Raw genomic sequence first — 18,644 nt, 5'->3', positions numbered from 1 at the left:
TTATGACGGACCATCTGGTGACTACTCAGAGCCATTGAACAGCTAGTGTATCTATAATTATCATTTTACTTCATTTCACATAGTTGCAGAGCAAAATCAAGGCCTGCTTTGATCAAACTTACGCAGCGATAAATTTTACGGATTTTCCGTATTTTCTGGACCACCTGATGATAACTCGAAGCCAATGACCAGCGAATATATAAAATATCACTATTTTACTACATTCCATTTAGTTGCAGGGAACAAGCAAGGCCTGCTTTGATAAAATTTACACATAAATCAATTTTACGGATGTTCCGGATCTTCTTACGGACCATCTGGTGACTACTCAGAGCCATTGAACAGCTAATGTATCTAAAATCCCCATTTTACTACACTCCACATAGTTGCAGAGTAAAATCAAGGCCTACTTTGATCAAATTTACACAGCAATAAATTTATCAGATTTTCCGGATCTTCCAGTGGGTTATGTCGTGACCACTCGGAACAATTGAACCGCTAATATAACAAAAATCACCATTTTACTACATTTCACGTAGTTGCAGAGCAAAATCAAGGCCTACTTTAATCAAATTTACGCAGCAATACATTTTACGGATGTTCCGGATCTTTCGGCGAGCCACTTGGAGCCAGTGAACAGCTAATATATAAAAAATCATAATTTTACTACATTGTATACAGTTGCAATGAAAAATCAAGGCATACTTTGATGAAATTTACTTAGCAACCAATTTTACGGATGTTCCAGATCTTTCGGTGGGTCATCTGGTGACCATTTGGAGCCAATGACTAGCTAATATTTCAGAAATCACCATTTTACTGTATTCCATATAATTGCGGAGGAAAATCAAGGCCTACTTTGATCAAATTTACACAGCAATCAATTTTACGGATGTTCCGTATCTACCAGCGGACCATCTGGTGATAACTCTGAGCCATTGAACTGCTGACATATGAAAAATCACCATTTTACAACATTTCTCATTGTTGCAGAGAAAAATCAAGGCCTACTTTGATCGAATTTATGTAGCACTACATTTTACGGATGTTTCGGATCTTCCGGCGGATCATCTGGTGACCACTTGGAGCCATTGAAACGCTTATATATCTAAAATCATTAATTTACTACATTTCATATAGTTGCAGAGAATAATCAAGGCCTACTTTGATCAAAAATACATAATAATCCAGATTAAGGTTGATCCAGGTCATCGGAAGGCCTTCCGGTGGACGCTCAGTATTTAGAACCAGGTTATGGGTTGATTTTGTTAAAATATTAATCAGCACTACCCATAGATGCCTGTTGCTGTGGATTTTCAGCACCACCTTGATGTAGACGACTGGTACCTTTTCTCCCCCCGATGGCCTCTCGGAAACCCGGAATAAAACCGGAACCACTTGGCCAATCTGTTCCAATTTTTAGTAGACCAAAATTTCGAACATTTTTCTACTCACTGTGAAAATTTCAACCAATTTCATGGTTAAACAAAAAAGTTATACCTATGCAAACATTGCTATTCGTATACCTGTTCGTAAAAATAAAAACTGCACAAGCGCGTTAGGCCCTCCCCAGAAGTGAAGCAGATGGTGTTCGTTTGAAACGCTAATAACTTTTCGGAGGTAACTCGGATTCACATCCGGTCTTCAGCCAAGATGTTCCCAATACTTCAAAGGTGCTACATTTTGTACACGAAGAAAATCGAACCACTACAGCGCCACCTTGAGCCGCGAATGTGAAAGTGGCTCGCTCCCCCATACATTTTGTCGATTTTCCCCATACAAACTTCAAGCCGTTTGAGCGAGGGGTTCCCGTGAACCAAATTACTTCAAATTTTGGCAGGGTGTTTCTGACCCCCAAAACTACCATTCCAGAGGGTAGCGTTTGAAATCCCAGATTTGACCTATTTTGAAACAGTCTAATGTTTATGTATACCATCATGTTGTGCATAGTCTGCAGAATGTCTTGGTATAAAAATATCGTATACTTTCTTGAGAAATTCCCGGGAAAACATAGGCGCAAGATTGCATTTCCTTGCGCGCACACTGACGGGAGAAATAGCCAGTAGTATCAAACATCCCACGTGCATATTCTCTTTGGGTGGAAATGCCATTTTCTTATTTCAAAGCTATCTTATTTCAAAGCTATCAACATATTTAGCACACCTTTCCTAAAACTTCACTTATTCGTAAGCGCCAGATTGAAGATATGACTTTCGCTATTGGCATTGCCTGTAATTAACAAATATACTAAATATGGGGGGAGGATAGGGGGGGGGGGCGGTCTAGGAATTTTTCGGATTGGAAAATTTCTCGACTTCCCTGGGCATAGTTTCCTTTGGTTCTGCTTCGTTTCCAGCGCTGGAACCCAGGCTGGACCTCCATATCTCAGTATCGATGATGACACGCTGGCCAGAAGACGCCTCTTGCTACTGCTGGGACCAGCGTTGTTCGGCATGATTCTAGCTATCGCGTTGATGGCCTTCGAAGCCTTCTCACAGGCATATTCGACGTGGCTGTTGAAGTTTAGCCGGTCATCGATCATCACTCCCAGGTATTTTAACACACGCTTCGAGGCTATGGTGTGCTCCCCGACGGTGATTTCCGCCCGCTGTACCGCTTTACAGTTACTGACCAATAACACTTCCGTTTTGTGGTGGGCTATTTGCAGCTTCGCTCCTTTCATCCAGTTACCAATCATGTCGATTGCCTCGGTTGACAACACTTCCACCTCTTCCAGCGTCTCGCCTGTTACCGTCAAGACGACGTCGTCCGCAAAGCCAACGATCTCAACTCCTTTGGGCAGTTTCAGCGTTAGCACGCCGTTGTACATCCCGTTCCAGAGCGTTGGACCAAGGATGGAGCCTTGTGGAACTCCCGCTGTGATCCTAATCGATCTCTGTCCCATGTCTGTCTCGTAGACCAGAACCCGGTTCTGGAAATAACTCCTCAGGATCCTGCACAGGTAGTCAGGGACCCTCATTCTATGCAGTGCTTCGGCGATGGCCTCCCAGCTGGCGCTGTTGAACGCATTCTTGACGTCGATCGTTATGACGGCGCAATATCGATCTCCTCTCCGCTTCTGTTTGGACGCCTTTTCAGCTCTCTCGACCACTGTCCGAATTGCATCCACCGTCGATCTCCCTTTCCGGAATCCGAACTGCCTCTCCGACAATCCGTGCTCACGTGTGTGTGTGTGTGTGTGTGTGTGTGTGTGTGTGTGTGTGTGTGTGTGTGTGTGTGTGTGTGTGTGTGTGTGTGTGTGTGTGTGTGTGTGTGTGTGTGTGTGTGTGTGTGTGTGTGTGTGTGTGTGTGTGTGTGTGTGTGTGTGTGTGTGTGTGTGTGTGTGTGTGTGTGTGTGTGTGTGTGTGTGTGTGTGTGTGTGTGTGTGTGTGTGTGTGTGTGTGTGTGTGTGTGTGTGTGTGTGTGTGTGTGTGTGTGTGTGTGTGTGTGTGTGTGTGTGTGTGTGTGTGTGTGTGTGTGTGTGTGTGTGTGTGTGTAATCTAACCCCCACTATCCGGCAGTGTTATTATGGAAGAAAACTGCTTTTTATTACGCTTAAATTAAAGCAGGTTTAGTCCGGGAGTTAGAAGGTGTTAGCTCTATTGCAGCTCCAGTGACCCATTTCAGAATGCCTGGTAATTCAACCACTCCGAGGTCACTTTTACTTACAATAAGCCCCGCATGTTTTCTCTACCTTTATCAAATAAATAATGGTTCATAAACACACTTCCAGATTCAAAAATATTATTTCCAAATCTGGCACGTAGGGGAATTTACGTATTCTCGGCAACCTAAGCAGCGATCTTCTTTCTATAGCCTTTTTCTCTAAGGAACGCACACATATGCAGTATTGGTTTGTTTACAATCTATTGCTGCCAGCTGCTCTAACAATTTCAGTCGAAAGAATTGTCAAAAACTGTTTTGAAACGCTTTTACAAAGCTCCAATCTTCTCTAGTGAGAGCGAGTATTGTCGGCAACCAGTTTTTCTTCGGCAACCGTTCCATTTGAACTGCATGTAAATCTGCTGTTCTATTATCGGCAACTCGAAATCAGCTACAATTTGTAGTGCGTGTGTTTCATTTCAAGAAAACCTTGCTAGATTGCTTTTTCTCAGTGGTAAAAATATAGTCAAATTGAAGCTGAAAGCATAAAGAATCGTTTGCATGCATTCAGCGAAGTGTTTTCGTAAGAAAATCCAGTGAAAATAGTGTTTCAATTTGGGTTGCCGAAAATAGTCTGTCATGCCGAAGCCGTCATTTCCCCTATATAGTTTAGAAATTTGTTCAACTGTATTAAATCGATTTGAATGGACATTTCTTACCAATTTTGTTTCGAATACCTCTTGATTCATCTGCTGGCAGCACTTACTGGCCCTTACCGGCGACCAACTCGTCGGCCCGCAAAAGCAACAACGCCTAAATCTCAAAGCTCTCCGGACGTCTCCTCGAAAATGCAATCTAGATATGTATAAGAACAATCTTCAACTGGAACGTACTCACCAAATCAATACATCCGGGAGCACATTTCCGATGCTTATTTTTCTCTCGCATGCCCGTCGTCGTCGAACGGCAAAAAAAAGGGAACTCGGTAAACAATTTTGTGATACGGAATTTTCACTGAACATAACCCGCGAATTTACGAATTTCACCACGTTTCACGTTGAATCACGTTTTTTTTCTCTATTCTACAACTTCCCGGAAAGCGAGAAAACTACCAATGACACACGTATAAACGTCCGGGAGGCAGAGCGCCAGCGCTAATCCGGCAAATGCAGCCGAAAACTATGAACGCGAACGCGAACCGTATCCAAAGGCGTTCGAAACTGCACTCCGGCATAGAAGTATGATTGGACTTGCCACACAATTATACCAATGCAAAAATGGTACAGGCATCGAAAGCTCTCAATTAATAACTGTGGAAGTGCATCTAGAACACTAAGTTGAGAGCACGCCAGAAGCTAAAAAATGCGATAAGCATTAAGCTTGAAATGCGAAGAAGAAGAAGACTAAATAGGAAGATTTATTATACAACTTTAAAGGCTAGTCGCCTCCCTAAGCGGACCCCCCGCGTCATATCTATTATGTTAATTGACTTTCTGAATTTTCTTATTGAAGTTCATTTGATGATTATTTAGTCTTATTTAATAAATAACTGAAATCTCGAATCTACCCACACAATCATAACCCATGCTCGTAATCTAAAATTAAACGTGTTTCAAGTACTTTTGACTTTGACCTATATTTATTATATCTTAGTTCTACCCAGGTGACACCTTCAAGTGACTAAAATGCTTCACTTTGAAGATAGTTTCTTAGCTGACTTTTTAAATTATATAGGGTATATGCTCCAACTACGCTCACACGTTTCCACTATGTTGCACCACAAAAATACGTATGGGTATGTCACAATAGAAGCACGCCACACTGGAAATCTCGAGCCATAGTTCAAACATTTATCCCAAATCAAAATGAAGCACATATAAGATTAGATTAGTTACAAAACCATGTACAAAAATGATGTTTAACATTATTCCCTGAGTAATACTTCAATGAAAACAACAATGAAACCTTGTCACGCAAATAGAAGGAGCATCATTGGGCACTTTCTGAAAAATTTCAATAGTATAATTCCCTTGCAAACCCAAATAAATCTATCTGCGTAAAAAAAAAAATAACACACAACGTCAGTGCCTATACGTAAGCGTACAACAACGCGGCTCTCAAACAAAGTAGTAAAAAGTGTGATACTATCACTGCTGGACTAGATCTTTGGTTTTCTCATGCAGTGGTTCATCAGAGAGGGGAAGCTTAGTAATCCTCATTGCCTACCCATGACAGCATTCTATCGCGGCATGAGCCAGCAACGCTGGCCATAAACCTACCGTCTCCAACACTCCACTATTAAGCATGAAATTAAGCCAGCCCACCAACAGCAAGGTGCCAAAACTAGCCAAGGGGTGGGACACCCCATTGCTGATTACGTATTAACAAATGTATTTTGGCAATATAATTGATTGCCACACACTTGAATAAATAAGCATTTATGTTCTTAAAAAAAGTGTTTTTTTTTTATATTTTTATTTCTAGTAGAAAAAAAAACACGAAGTCATAACTTAAAAAAGCATTTTGCTATTTAAAATCACGAGATTTAAAAAAATAAATATCCATGTACCATCGGAGTGAAAACGTAAAAAAAAGTAACAAATGAAAAAATGTCGAACATAAGCATGTGGCAAAGGCTAGAAAAAGGGAAAATCTATTATTTCAAATAAAAATAAATGATAAACGATAGAACAGATGTTGTTATTTATTCTTATCATACATTGTTCGTGCAGGCGACTACTACTGCCTCTACCCTTAACATAAAGTAACTACTGTACCTACTCATAGATGTAACCATTTGACGTTTAATCGGCGCACACTACTGTACCATTTAAAGCGAACAACAAACAAACCGTCCAGATGTGTGCTAGATAGAGAAAGATACTTAAACTTAAACTTAAACGTCAAAAAGGTCTATGAGCACTTTTCTTCGATTATCGTTATTTTTTACCGACTTTTAAGTATTCCTGTCTAAGCGTGTGTTCACCAATTCAGTACCAACATTTCAAAAGGGTGAATATTGCAGTATTTTTTATGTATATGTCTCGTAACCATAGCGTTTTCAACGGTGAAAATAATCTCCGGGGTTACTGCACCTACGTCTTTCTAGTTGTAGTTGCTAAAATGCATTATTCTCAAATGAATATTACAAGATTGCCCAAATTACCTTAAGATTGGAAACCCCAGAACCCGATTCGGTTATGTTGTTTTCGCGATTCCAAATTAAAGATCATGAATCGTGCCATCAATCGTCGCAAATGGAAAACCAGCTGCTGGGTCAATTCCCTGCTAACGACGTACAATAGGTCCAGCTGATTTCTGATGGATGAAACAAACATAAAACCAACGCAATCAGCATCATTTCCTTGATCCTTTGTATGGTACCACTCAGAAGCAATTTCTTACTGAAAAGCAAGCTGAAAAGTACCCACATACAAGTGGCCTCCGTTTGATCTATCATGTTCAGTTTCTATAATTTTTGCGCGTTCATTGCCGCTGGGAGATAAAATTAAAACTTTGACAATTTCATCATGACATGGTGATTTCTTTTTTTTTGTTTTCACATCCATTCAAATTAATTAAAAAATTAAAATTAGGCGCTGTCGTTGGGCCAAATTGACAGTTTGTCAAACAAAAGGTACAAAAACATAAGGGCGTAATCAAAATTGATGAACAAAATTTAATTTTGAGGATTTTTAACATTAAAAACACAAAATAAAAATCCAAATTTCTATGAACTGATTAACAAGGGTCAACTCAAGCTGAACGGTGCAAATAATAAACCTACACTGCTTACTGATTTAAAATAAATCCATTTTTTCGCTTCGAAAACTTTGACAGCGTTTTTCACAGCTTGACATCATTTTTCGTTTCGCCCTTTTGAATTGTTTATGCCGAATTCTAGAAAAACCAGATTTTTGCCATATTCATACTCGAATCGGTTGAAAAATACAAGTAATTTTCTAGTTTACTCGATATCTATAAATATTGCAAGCAATATTTTGATAATTATTTATGTTTTTTGTTGTTGCACAGGCAGATTGAGGTTAAGAAAACGCCACTGGGCTGAATCAGGAATTAGAAACATTAAAACACACTCAAAAAATAAATCACATTTCCAATGGAAAATATCCATTAGAATTTCACATAACTTTCATGTGATCTCATAATTGGGAATCGCACTACAAAATCACATGAACCTTATGTGTCCAATGAAATTTATGGGATTTATGACATAGAGTCCATGTGATCATATGAATGTTATGTGAATTTCAGATAAAAATCATTAATTTTGTTATTGAAAATAATATCATGTGCGTTCCCAATGGAAACTATATGAAAACTTTTTTCGGTGCACCTATATGTAATCACCTTGCTGCTGTTGCGGCGCTGATGGCGTACGCTGCGTTTGAGTTTCTGCAAGTTCCGTAGGTAAATCACGAAATGAAATGCAAAGCGTAGAGAAAAGTAAAACTATGGAACACATGGATTAGAGGATCAAATTAACATGGTGAGATCAGTCCAAATACTTTTCACAATAAAATAAATAAATAAACTAAATACGTGCCAGGATTCAAAAGAACATTTTGAAACTGTAAGTGTGTATGTAATACTAATATCCAATTGATAGAGGTAATACTACACGCGGGGCTTATTGTAAGTGAAAGTAACCTCGGAATGGGCGTGACTCTCCAGACATTCTGAAATGGGTTGCTGGATCTGCAATAGAGCTATCACCTTCTAACTCCCGGACTAAAGCTGTCTACAATGACCATAAAAGCGACATTGTAGAGAGAGTTCTTCCATAATACCACTGCCGGCCAGTGGGGGTTAGAGGGAACACACACACACACACACCTATATGTAATCACCTTGCTGTATAGAGATTGCTGACGTTTATCGTACGAACACTACATCGATTCTATAACATTCCCCAGAATTCCATTCCCCAGAAAAGGTCATGAAATTAGTAATTTATCGCTTTGTTTTTGATTATTTGATATTATATTTCAGTTTTATATTACAGAACAGGCGTCCATAAATAAACAGGTTCGCAAGTATCTTTGATTTAATATATTTTTCATGATAAAACTCTCTGATTAGTTTCACTTTACTATTGATGATACACTACGTTTACTTTTATGGAACTATGTATTTATCAATTCCAAACCATGTTATAGCTCTTTAGAAAATGACAACCTTCAAGCACTTCGTTCATCATTTAAAAAGTCAAAGGGTCTATTATGCAATCCAATTCAATCAGTCGGAAACTGTTAAACCTTATCGAAGAATTGTTCGACCTGAGTTGTAGAATTTCTCGTGATGGATTAAAAAATCGGTGCATGGAACGTTGAACTACCGATTACAAATTTATAACATTATTCATTTTCATTTTCAAGCACAGAAGGGGGTCATAGGGCCAAGTCACCAGCGAAAAATAGCTGTCCATACTGCACCAGGGTAGAGGTATAGATTTGGCATCACAGAATAATAACCACAGGGGTCAAATGAATCCTGTTTACGATACCGGATAGTAAGGAAAGCTGTTGAACATAGGGGATAGTCAGAGTAACAGCAATAATAGTGAAAGTTAGGAAAATAAGCAGGTAGAGATGGTTGATTTGCAATGGCTATCGACTCTGTTATATGGCCTACCGTATCAGATTCAAATTTAATGTCGTTTAATATTGCGCTTATTACTTTTATCTTTATTCTAAGCAATCTCCTTTCATACTTGTTTGTTTTAAAGTGAACTGGATGAAATGATTGTTTTATCAAAATTATGTTAAAGTTAACTACTATTCATATTTGTTAATTAACACCTAAATGTAATTTTTAACTTTATGAAGATAAGTTGCTCAGAATAGCAGCCTGTAATTCCGTACCAGAATCCGCCTCCAATTTAATGTATTTTGTGGATTCGTAGTAGCAAAGTTGTGCTAAAAGCTAAATAGTTACCTAAAAATACTACCTAAATCGTTCACAATCAGAGCCGGGCCACTAATGAAAACCAAAACTACAACCCTGGAAAAACGAATCGATATTTTCGAAGGCGAACACAACCTATTCTTGCTAGTGATTCTGTCCAATTGTTAGGTATCCAAATTATAGTCATTCGTAAATTTATTATTGAATATATGGATGAATTATCTATTATTGAATAACTATTATTTACGATAATTACATGAAAGAAATAACATATAAACTACAAACAAAACGTGACTACTAAAATCTCAAAAAGATATTCTCACAAGTATATTTCACGCAACCAGGAATCTCAAAACCATTAGACGCTATAATGATACTCTGCACATGTTAGACACAAGAAAAGGCCAAAAAGCAAGCGTCCGACACACAAAACCCGCCAAATCCACTGGCAGTCACAATCAACGATTCTACGAATCGCAAGCGCTCACGAATCATAAAACCGCTGACTGCGACACTCTGAAAGCGAAATTGACAGGCTCTATGCGTCAAACACCCGCCCTCCAATCTCCTCCCGCATCCAACAACACAAACCCCCATTACAACATCTAACGAATTCAAAACTCCGAAAATCACTCATCTATAGAAAGTGAGTGGAAACAACCCTGCATGCAACTATTCTTCATGATACGCTTTGTCTGTCTATCTTTCTATTAGGCCTGTGGACATGTGTTAGCTTCGAAACTTCTAACCAAACTAGGAAAATTTTGAGATCACAAAAAAAAAATTCAAAGGTAATTACAAGCAAAATACATATTGATTATTTTACGCAAAACCGAGCAAGTAATATTAAATCTCTTGTATTGTATGCTAATGCTAATTGACTGTAACAAAAATAATATGCTTAAATAAATAAAATATTAATAAAATGATATGCAAAATTTACTAGAAGGTCATTACTTTATTGGTGAGAAGTTTCTAATAAGCCCTCCCAGTTCCTCTGTATACAGAACAAATCTGATACTATAATCAGAATTGCTCAGTCTGCATGAAGCAGCCGATTGCATCAAGGAAGTTCTATTAACAACCAAGAATTAATCGTTTGAGGTATACTGAAGCATTAAGAAGGTGATATGTGTCACTATGGGAAATCATCATCGTTGCAAATATAAAGAAATTAAACATAACCCTTTGCTTCAGTACCGTCAACCTCCATGTCCATGGGGAGGGATTACAAATTTATAACATTATTCCACGTTATTATCCCGAATGGGCATTACCCCGAATTCCTTGCGAAAAACTATTGATTATATACTGCCTATAATCGCATATCAGTCCCATATGGAAAAAGTAGGCATTGAGAAAATGGCAGTCAAAGATACGAAGTGCAATTCTCATGTAAATATTTGAAAAATCTCAGTTAATTTATTGTTATTTTTTCAAGTTAAAATCTGTCACAATGAAGCTTACATGATCTGTTATATCAGCGAAAAATATGGCAATTCGAAAAGCAGAACTTTAACTTGAACTATGGACGATTGAATTTCAGGATATAACTGATATGTGATTACTTTGCTTGATGGGACAAACTGACTTGATGTTGTTTTCATATTTTTCATGATCAAAGTCCATAGTTTTATCACATAATATGAAATAGATGCCAAGTGATAGTGGATAGCGTTGTTATCTCAAAATTGACGAAAATCCATATGGGACTGATATTTTACTTATATATAAAGAAGGGAATATTCCATTCTTTATCGTTTATCCAAAGAATTAATTATTTCCTTTTCTTATATTTTCAAAGAAGGGAAAACCCCTTGATCCATTGATGAATTTACGTTACGGTCGACCAGCAGATGGAAGTGATGTGAAAATGATAATGACGTTTTGCTACCTGTCAAAGTTTTACCTTTGCGTAAATTAATCAATTAAGAAGTTTTTCTCTTCTTTTTATATACCCGAAAGAACATTACAGGAGTGACTATAATAAACAAGAATAGTCAATCTAATATTGCTGATTGCATCTGAAACTGGACTGTCCCAAAATGCAAAAAGTGTGATAAAAGTGCACGTTTCCGTCAAATCGTTTTGATGTCTTCGGAGCACTTATTGCTTGCATCATAAGGAATAAGTGCACCGAAGACACCAAGACGATTAGACGTAAACTTGCAGTTTTATCACACTTTTTAATAAGCGAAAACGCGCTTATTAGTCCAATTTGGTGTGAAACGCGCATACTTTTCTGGGGAATGTTATAGAATCCACTACGTCACGTATACGTATATGCAAAATGTTTTCATCGAAAAAAAAAACTTCATAGCGGAAAATTTTCCCGATGAAAACAAATCATTGACACAATCATACTTTAGCAATACTCTATACGAATTCGTTTATTATTCAGTTTCAACCTGTAATATCGATCAATGTAATTTAAGCTGATGAATGAAATAATGATACAATATTATTTCAATGGATGAAATTTTGTTCGCAAAATCAATGTACATCGTACAACGTTATATTACACAACCAATGGATTGATCTGGTTGCAGCAGTTTGGATGTAATATTCAACAACTTTTTTTTTCTGTGCAAGTTTTACACATTTTACCGTTCGGATTGTTAAAATGTCAGTTTGGTTAACGTTTGTTACATACGACCTATTCAAAATGTACTCCAAAATGTGTTTACGTTTGTTATACACGACCAATTCAAAAAGCACTCCAGAATTTTCAAACCGCTCTTGCATAGCTTTGAGAAGATTGAAAATAATTTGCTACAGCTAAGCAAAACAATTTTCTAGAATTTGTTCAATGCAGAGTTGTAACAGGTTGTATTGGCTATCAAAAGCAACATCAAACGCACCGAGAAACGTTAAATCCAGCAAGTTTTTAACAAAAGAGAATCGATCATCTCATATAGGCCCTTATGCATGCTCACTGTCGAAATAATCCCAAAAAAATAAACGAATCTTACTTACTGTTTTAGATGGTACCGCATACAATTTCTTGCTTTTCGACGTACTTTATCGATATTTCTATTGTTTATTTTACTGGACGTGCACTATTGAACGACTCAGATCCAAATACACGGATATCTTGAATAAATTAAGAATAATATATATCTTACTCTCCCTTTATATGGCACAGACCTGTTGGTCCATATTAGATATATCTTACTCGTTGCAGTATGCCATTCAATTTTGAAATAATGACAGCGCACCACTAGTAATGGGCGCGGATGCATCGCTGTTAAATGCGCGGACAATCGATCCGCGCGAGCAATGATATTTTCCATGGGCACCAGAAAGGGGGCAACTTGCGTACAAGTGCGCGAGCAAATACAACATTATGAAATCTTGTGTGCAAGTTTGTTCGCGCGACACGAAAAAAAATACTACTCAAATTTCCGTTTAATTTACTCTAAACTGCAGAATGAGTAAACTGTTGTTGGAAAATCTTAAAAAAATATTAGTGTCATTTAATCAAATTTGAGTAAACTTTAACTCATTCATTCCAGTAAATCCTCTTTTTGCCATTTTCTAGTAAACCGAACTCAAATTTGAGTATAATTTTGTGTCCATGTTAAGAAAAAATATTTTACGGGCTACAAATGGTGAGTCGACAACCTGGAAGGAGTGTTGTTCCAACAGCTCTGGTCCTCACAAGTTCCTACCTCACGCTTCCACGGGTCAACCGATGACAAAGACCGCCAGCAAAAGATACTGGTAGCGTAGCCTGGGCAATGTCACCACGATAAAAACATGGATCCGGATCGTGGTGATAGCAAAGTGAGTAGGTGCGACCCTCGAGCGTCTGTTCACCATGGAGGAGTATCACGTCAACAGGTGGCAGCCCCACCAACATGATGTAGGTATCGCGACCCCAGTAATGAGTAGCCCAACCTAATGGAATCCCGTAAATTTCCCAGAAAGGAATTCAAACAGAACAAGAAGCTGCTGTAAAAATCACAAAAGTGGTGAAAGCTTTAAATTTTTTATTAAATAAAATACCAGTAATGAGTAGCCCAACCTAATGGAATCCCGTAAATTTCCCAGAAAGGAATTCAAACAGCACAAGAAGCTGCTGTAAAAATCACAAAATTGGTGAAAGCTTTAAATTTTTTATTAAATAAAATACTCACACAGACACACACATTTTTTGACACATACAACAATCATTACTATCGAAAATCTGCCAGCAACGTTTACCGAACGTATCCTATGGCTTACCTTCCAACCAACCTCCAAACTCCTGTGACACTTATGAGAGGTCGTAGAGTTCTCTGCATCTCTCTTAAGTAAGTGTCCAACTGACAATCCTGCCCATCCCCACCAGTTTCAAGGACGTGGCCAGGACAGTTCTCGATTGTTGGAGATAGTGATTCTTCCATCTAAGAGGCCGAGATCAATCCCAAATCTCGGACAAAACGGTAACGGATGGAGGTGGCAATACTCTCAAACAATAGTCTGGAACTTGTATCACCTACGAATTTGTGCAACTTGCTTAATGCTAATGCTAATGTTAAGAAAAAAAAAATTACGCTAATTTGAAACTACCCTAATTTGATAAGCATTTACTTTTTAGGAAAAAAGACAACATCATTAAATAAGGTAAAAAACAACGCCATAGCTATCTTAATAAGTTAATAAATAGACATTATTCATCACCATGTGAGAAAATTGACTTTTTGCTAAATTGAGTCAAATTGAACTCAACTTTTATCAATTTTGATTCTCATCGACCGTGCAACAGTTATGGAAATGTGGAACTTTGCAAAGGTATACTAAACACGGTTACCGCAAAATGCCCAATAATGACTACAAAGTACAAAAATTAGTAGTAAGTATTCATTTATGAGTAAACAAATACTCATAAATGGGTAAAAAATTTACTCATTTAATGGGTAGTTCCAGTTTCCCTCGAAAATGCATACCTTGTAGTCAATATTGAGTCTTTTATAGTAATTATTGAGTATTTTGCGGTTACCGTGCATGCTGCCTAAATCACATATTACACCTCAATGTCTGCAATGTACATTACACAAGCATAACAGAGCATACACGACCGTTGAAAGCTATTCAAAAATTAATAAAATTCAATGATTTTTGAAAAAAAAATTGATAACTCATTACGAAGTTTTAGTGAGTGACAAATAACTCAAAACTAAGTGAAACCGTATGAAAATTGATAATGCTTTAAACTAAATAGTGGATAAGTCTACTTTTAGTCGCCTAACCTGAGTTGACCTAACGCTTTTAGAGATTTGAGTAAAATTGTGTATGGGGGATTATAGCATGCTAACAATGTAAACGATAATCATTAAAAAAAATACGGAATAATCTGTGAAAAATATCGATAATCTCAAAAAGTGCACACATCTAAATTATGGGTAAGCAACGATTACCTAACATTCAGCAAAAAATTACAATATTATTAGTAAAACAGTGCCTATGGTAAGCAAAAAGTAAAAAAAAAATACCGATTATCTTCATCGACTTTCCCATTCGATGAGTTTGCTATTGCTTTTGCTAGCCAATACAACATATTACAACACTGTATTGGAAAAATGTCGGGAAATTGGTGAAGAGAATCGATCATCGCAGTTAGGCCCTTATGATTCTTGACATAGTCTATACTACTACTTCAGGCCTATTTCATTACACAGCTTTTCTAAATTTAATGTACAGTGCACAGTGGTCGAAAACGCAAAAAGCTTGTCTTCTACAATTTTTATAACATTTAATTCTAAGGTGCTTCTTATTATTTTGTATGTGTTATTGATATTGATATTGATCATTGATATAAAAAATTTAACTTTTTTTTAAAGAAATAATGCATTTTTTTAAAGTTGTGGCTTAGCTTATTTCAAGCAACTTTGTAGAAAGAGAAGAGTTTGTATTTCTTAAATTGACCGGTTTAGAGTAATGTTCATAAATTAGGGTTAAGGTGACTTAAAACAAAACGTTTTATTTTGCTTTTCTTATTTAAAATTTCTCAGCAAAAGTGTCTTCAAATAACTTTTAGATCTTTTGAAGACGTAAATTTTTTGCCGTACATACCTTGTCGATATCTTTTGCCGAAAATAGAGGTTTGTTATTTTTTAAACAAGTATTAAATCAATTTGCATTTATTCATTTTTTTTTACTACCATCAGTGTGCCATTTACAGCTCGTGTTCCAATTAACGTGTCAAAAACTTATATTTCTTCGAATTCTAATCATCTAGTGTAGCAGGTTTTGGCGGTATACATATATAATATTCACCTCGGCAAATGCTGCATATTTCATCGTTGATCCAAGCTTCTGCACCGAGTCTATATAAACGTTGATTTGTTGGTAGGAAAACAATCTCTTCGGTGGAACTACGCTTACAGTAATCGAATGCCATCGACCATCCAGCAAGTGGGTCGACTGAGCGGTTGCGGTGAAAAATTCCTTTTTCGTGATGACACTAACCACAAAATTGCCGTTTTTCTGGATGAAAAATTCATACCCGGTCAAGTCGAACCCAAGCATGAAACACGAACCCATGGGCGGTATCCCATTTACGTATTTCGGGAATTGTAATGCCATTTGTGTTACCTTGGATATCCAGATACTCTATCGGGGTAATTCCAAGTGACAGCCTGTTGAGAAACCTTCATAATGACTTCCAGTAACTGTTTTCTATACTCAAAGTTAGCCTCGTTCCTGAGCAACCGGAGAAGACATTTCAGCTCAATCGGGTGGATACTATGCTTGGCGAGTTCTTCTATTAGTTTAAGCAAATTTATAGCGCATTTCGCTGACAATTTATGTTGATCTTCCAAGCAGTAATCCACGATACACTTAATCATCCGTTGCTCCGATATTGAATGTTTGCTTAAAAAAATAATGTCGATTTATTTGTTTGTTTTTTAAACAGGTTGAAGGGTTTTTTTTACCTTTGAATGCTGGCCGAACACTTCTTCAGCAGTACGTCACTGATGTAGTTTTGTTCCGCCTCAGCCATCACAGGTATCCACTCCACCAGCTTGATAACGATTCGAGCGTTCAAACTATGGTAATCGCCTCCCTCGAAGGCAAAGTACAAACAATCGCATACCAAATCGTGAGACGGTCGCCCGAAAAGTTTCAATCCATCGAACAAAACGTTCACGTTGTTGGTATGCATTAGATTGTAGTGGATTTTTTCAGAACTGCTGCAAAGCTTATGGAAATTCCTGACCAGTGTTGAGCCCAATGTTTGATGATCGATATGCCAGATCTGTTGTGGAGATAAACGAAAAGCCAACAACTATCTTGAATGTTTGTGGGCGGCGAGTAAGTGCAACTCTTACCTTAACTCGTTCCGGGATCAGCACTAGACTGGGTATAAATTTTGCTTCGAACATGGCATTGCACAGTACATGCTTGTTGACGTGCCCCTGTAGGAAGTGCTCTATCACTCCGATAATAGTAGTCAGAGCCCCGACGTCAATGTTATTATCATCATTTGGCGACACCTCGAAACTTTCACCTCGAAATATAACCTCGGCGATCCTTTCTGCAGGAAATGTTCCGTTTCCAGTAAGGTGTGAACGGCTCCCAGATACAGTTGAAAAATAGTAAGTAAATCGATTTGGCGCTAAAATTAGAGCGATGGTAATTAGCTACACGATTGCAATGCAGTCGAAAACTACTGTACCTGTTCAGGACTAGATTTTTGCAATATGATTGCCATCATGGTGAAACATTGCAGTACGAGCTGGCGTAAGCTCGAATCGCTTTCCCGCTTGGACAAAATATCCATAACTATGGTAACCGTGGCGGGACTAATGGCACGCAATCCGTTATCCTGTCCACAGGATAAACAGGTATTAAATGTCGAAATAAGTTGTAACAATGGGTGACATGCATGTTAGGTACTAGGTTTAAGCGTCGTATGATGAGTGATTATGTTAATCAAAATATGAAAACACGCAACTTGAAAGAAGATAACATTCAAAGCAGAGAAACTCACCACATTAGCATTTCCGTCACCAGTAGGATAGTTTAGATGGTAAGAATTAATGTTCTGATCCGGTTCATTAATAAGAGCAACCTACAAATCGGTATGATTAAATTTGGAGACATTAACGATTACTATTACCAGGGTTGCTTCCACTCACTTGCTATAAAAAAATATTATACGGAATTGTGCAATCATTAGATGCAATAATGCTATGTTGTACTTGTAAGTAACAAGAAGAGGTAGTAAAGTATGTGTTTGACTCATAAAACCTGTCAATTTCGCTTTGAGAGCGTCACAATTAGCGATCTTATGATTCGTGAGCGTTCACTCAGAGTGAGCGCTCACGAGCAGGGTTACTTCCACTCACTTGCTATAAAAAAATGTTTTTCGGAATTATGAAATCATGATATAGTATAATGCTAATTAGTACTTGTAAGTTACAAGAGGAGGTCGTGAAGTATATGTCTGACACATAAAATCTGTCAAAATTGCTTTCAGTGCGTCACAATCAGCGGTTTTACGACTCGTGAGCGTTCACTCTGAGTGAACGCTCACGAATCATAAGATCGCTAATTGTGACGCTCTCAAAGCGAAATTGACAGGTTTTATGAGTCAAACACATACTTTACTACCTCTTCTTGTTACTTACAAGTACAACATAGCATTATTGCATCTAATGATTGCACAATTCCGTATAATATTTTTTTATAGCAAGTGAGTGGAAGCAACCCTGCTCACGAGTCGTAAAACCGCTGATTGTGACGCACTGAAAGCAATTTTGACAGATTTTATGTGTCAGACATATACTTCACGACCTCCTCTTGTAACTTACAAGTACTAATTAGCATTATACTATATCATGATTTCATAATTCCGAAAAACATTTTTTTATAGCAAGTGAGTGGAAGTAACCCTGACTATTACAATGAAAAGGTATTACAGTTACGATCTAGGCACTAGGTTTATAAAAACTCCATATAGGTCTAAAGCCTTCTGAAGCAAAAACAATTTCCAATCAATGAAATTTAACACAAAAATCGCCATAGGTTTCAGGTAGGATTACCATAACAATAAATTGAAAAGGAGGACATTGCATTTGAACTCTGGAGAAAAAGCAGGACAATATCCATAGTTTTTATCACCA

General features: G+C 37.6%; 1 protein-coding gene and 1 long non-coding RNA gene across 4 annotated transcripts in view; both read right to left on the bottom strand.

Moving 5' to 3' along the window:
* Zw10 (Zeste-white 10) overlaps positions 1-12,756 on the bottom strand; it is an 87,396-nt gene extending 74,640 nt beyond the window's left edge. For 2 of the 3 annotated variants that reach the window (XM_065238165.1, XM_065238167.1), the window contains exons 1-2: positions 12,707-12,756; positions 12,508-12,624 (exon numbers count right to left, since the gene is read on the bottom strand). The gene's annotated coding sequence lies outside the window, so the exon portion shown is untranslated. Of the gene's footprint in view, positions 1-12,507; positions 12,658-12,706 lie in introns of those variants that run through there. The other variant, XM_065238166.1, reaches the window with a different exon arrangement.
* A 3,281-nt stretch (positions 12,757-16,037) lies between these two features.
* LOC135714798 (uncharacterized) lies at positions 16,038-17,586 on the bottom strand. Its single transcript, XR_010518893.1, has 5 exons — positions 17,510-17,586; positions 17,195-17,344; positions 16,848-17,134; positions 16,452-16,774; positions 16,038-16,389 (listed from the first exon to the last, which is right to left on the bottom strand). It is a non-coding gene; the product is annotated as an uncharacterized LOC135714798 (long non-coding RNA).
* Between the last annotated feature and the right edge of the window lie 1,058 nt (positions 17,587-18,644).

This window comes from Ochlerotatus camptorhynchus, unplaced genomic scaffold (assembly GCF_037179485.1).
Source record: "Ochlerotatus camptorhynchus isolate MF236.1 unplaced genomic scaffold, CSIRO-AGI_Acam_v1.1 ptg000726l, whole genome shotgun sequence".
NCBI lineage: Eukaryota > Metazoa > Arthropoda > Insecta > Diptera > Culicidae > Ochlerotatus > Ochlerotatus camptorhynchus.
The sequence above is the reverse complement of the archived record's forward strand: the minus strand, read 5'-3'. Positions and strand labels throughout refer to the sequence as shown.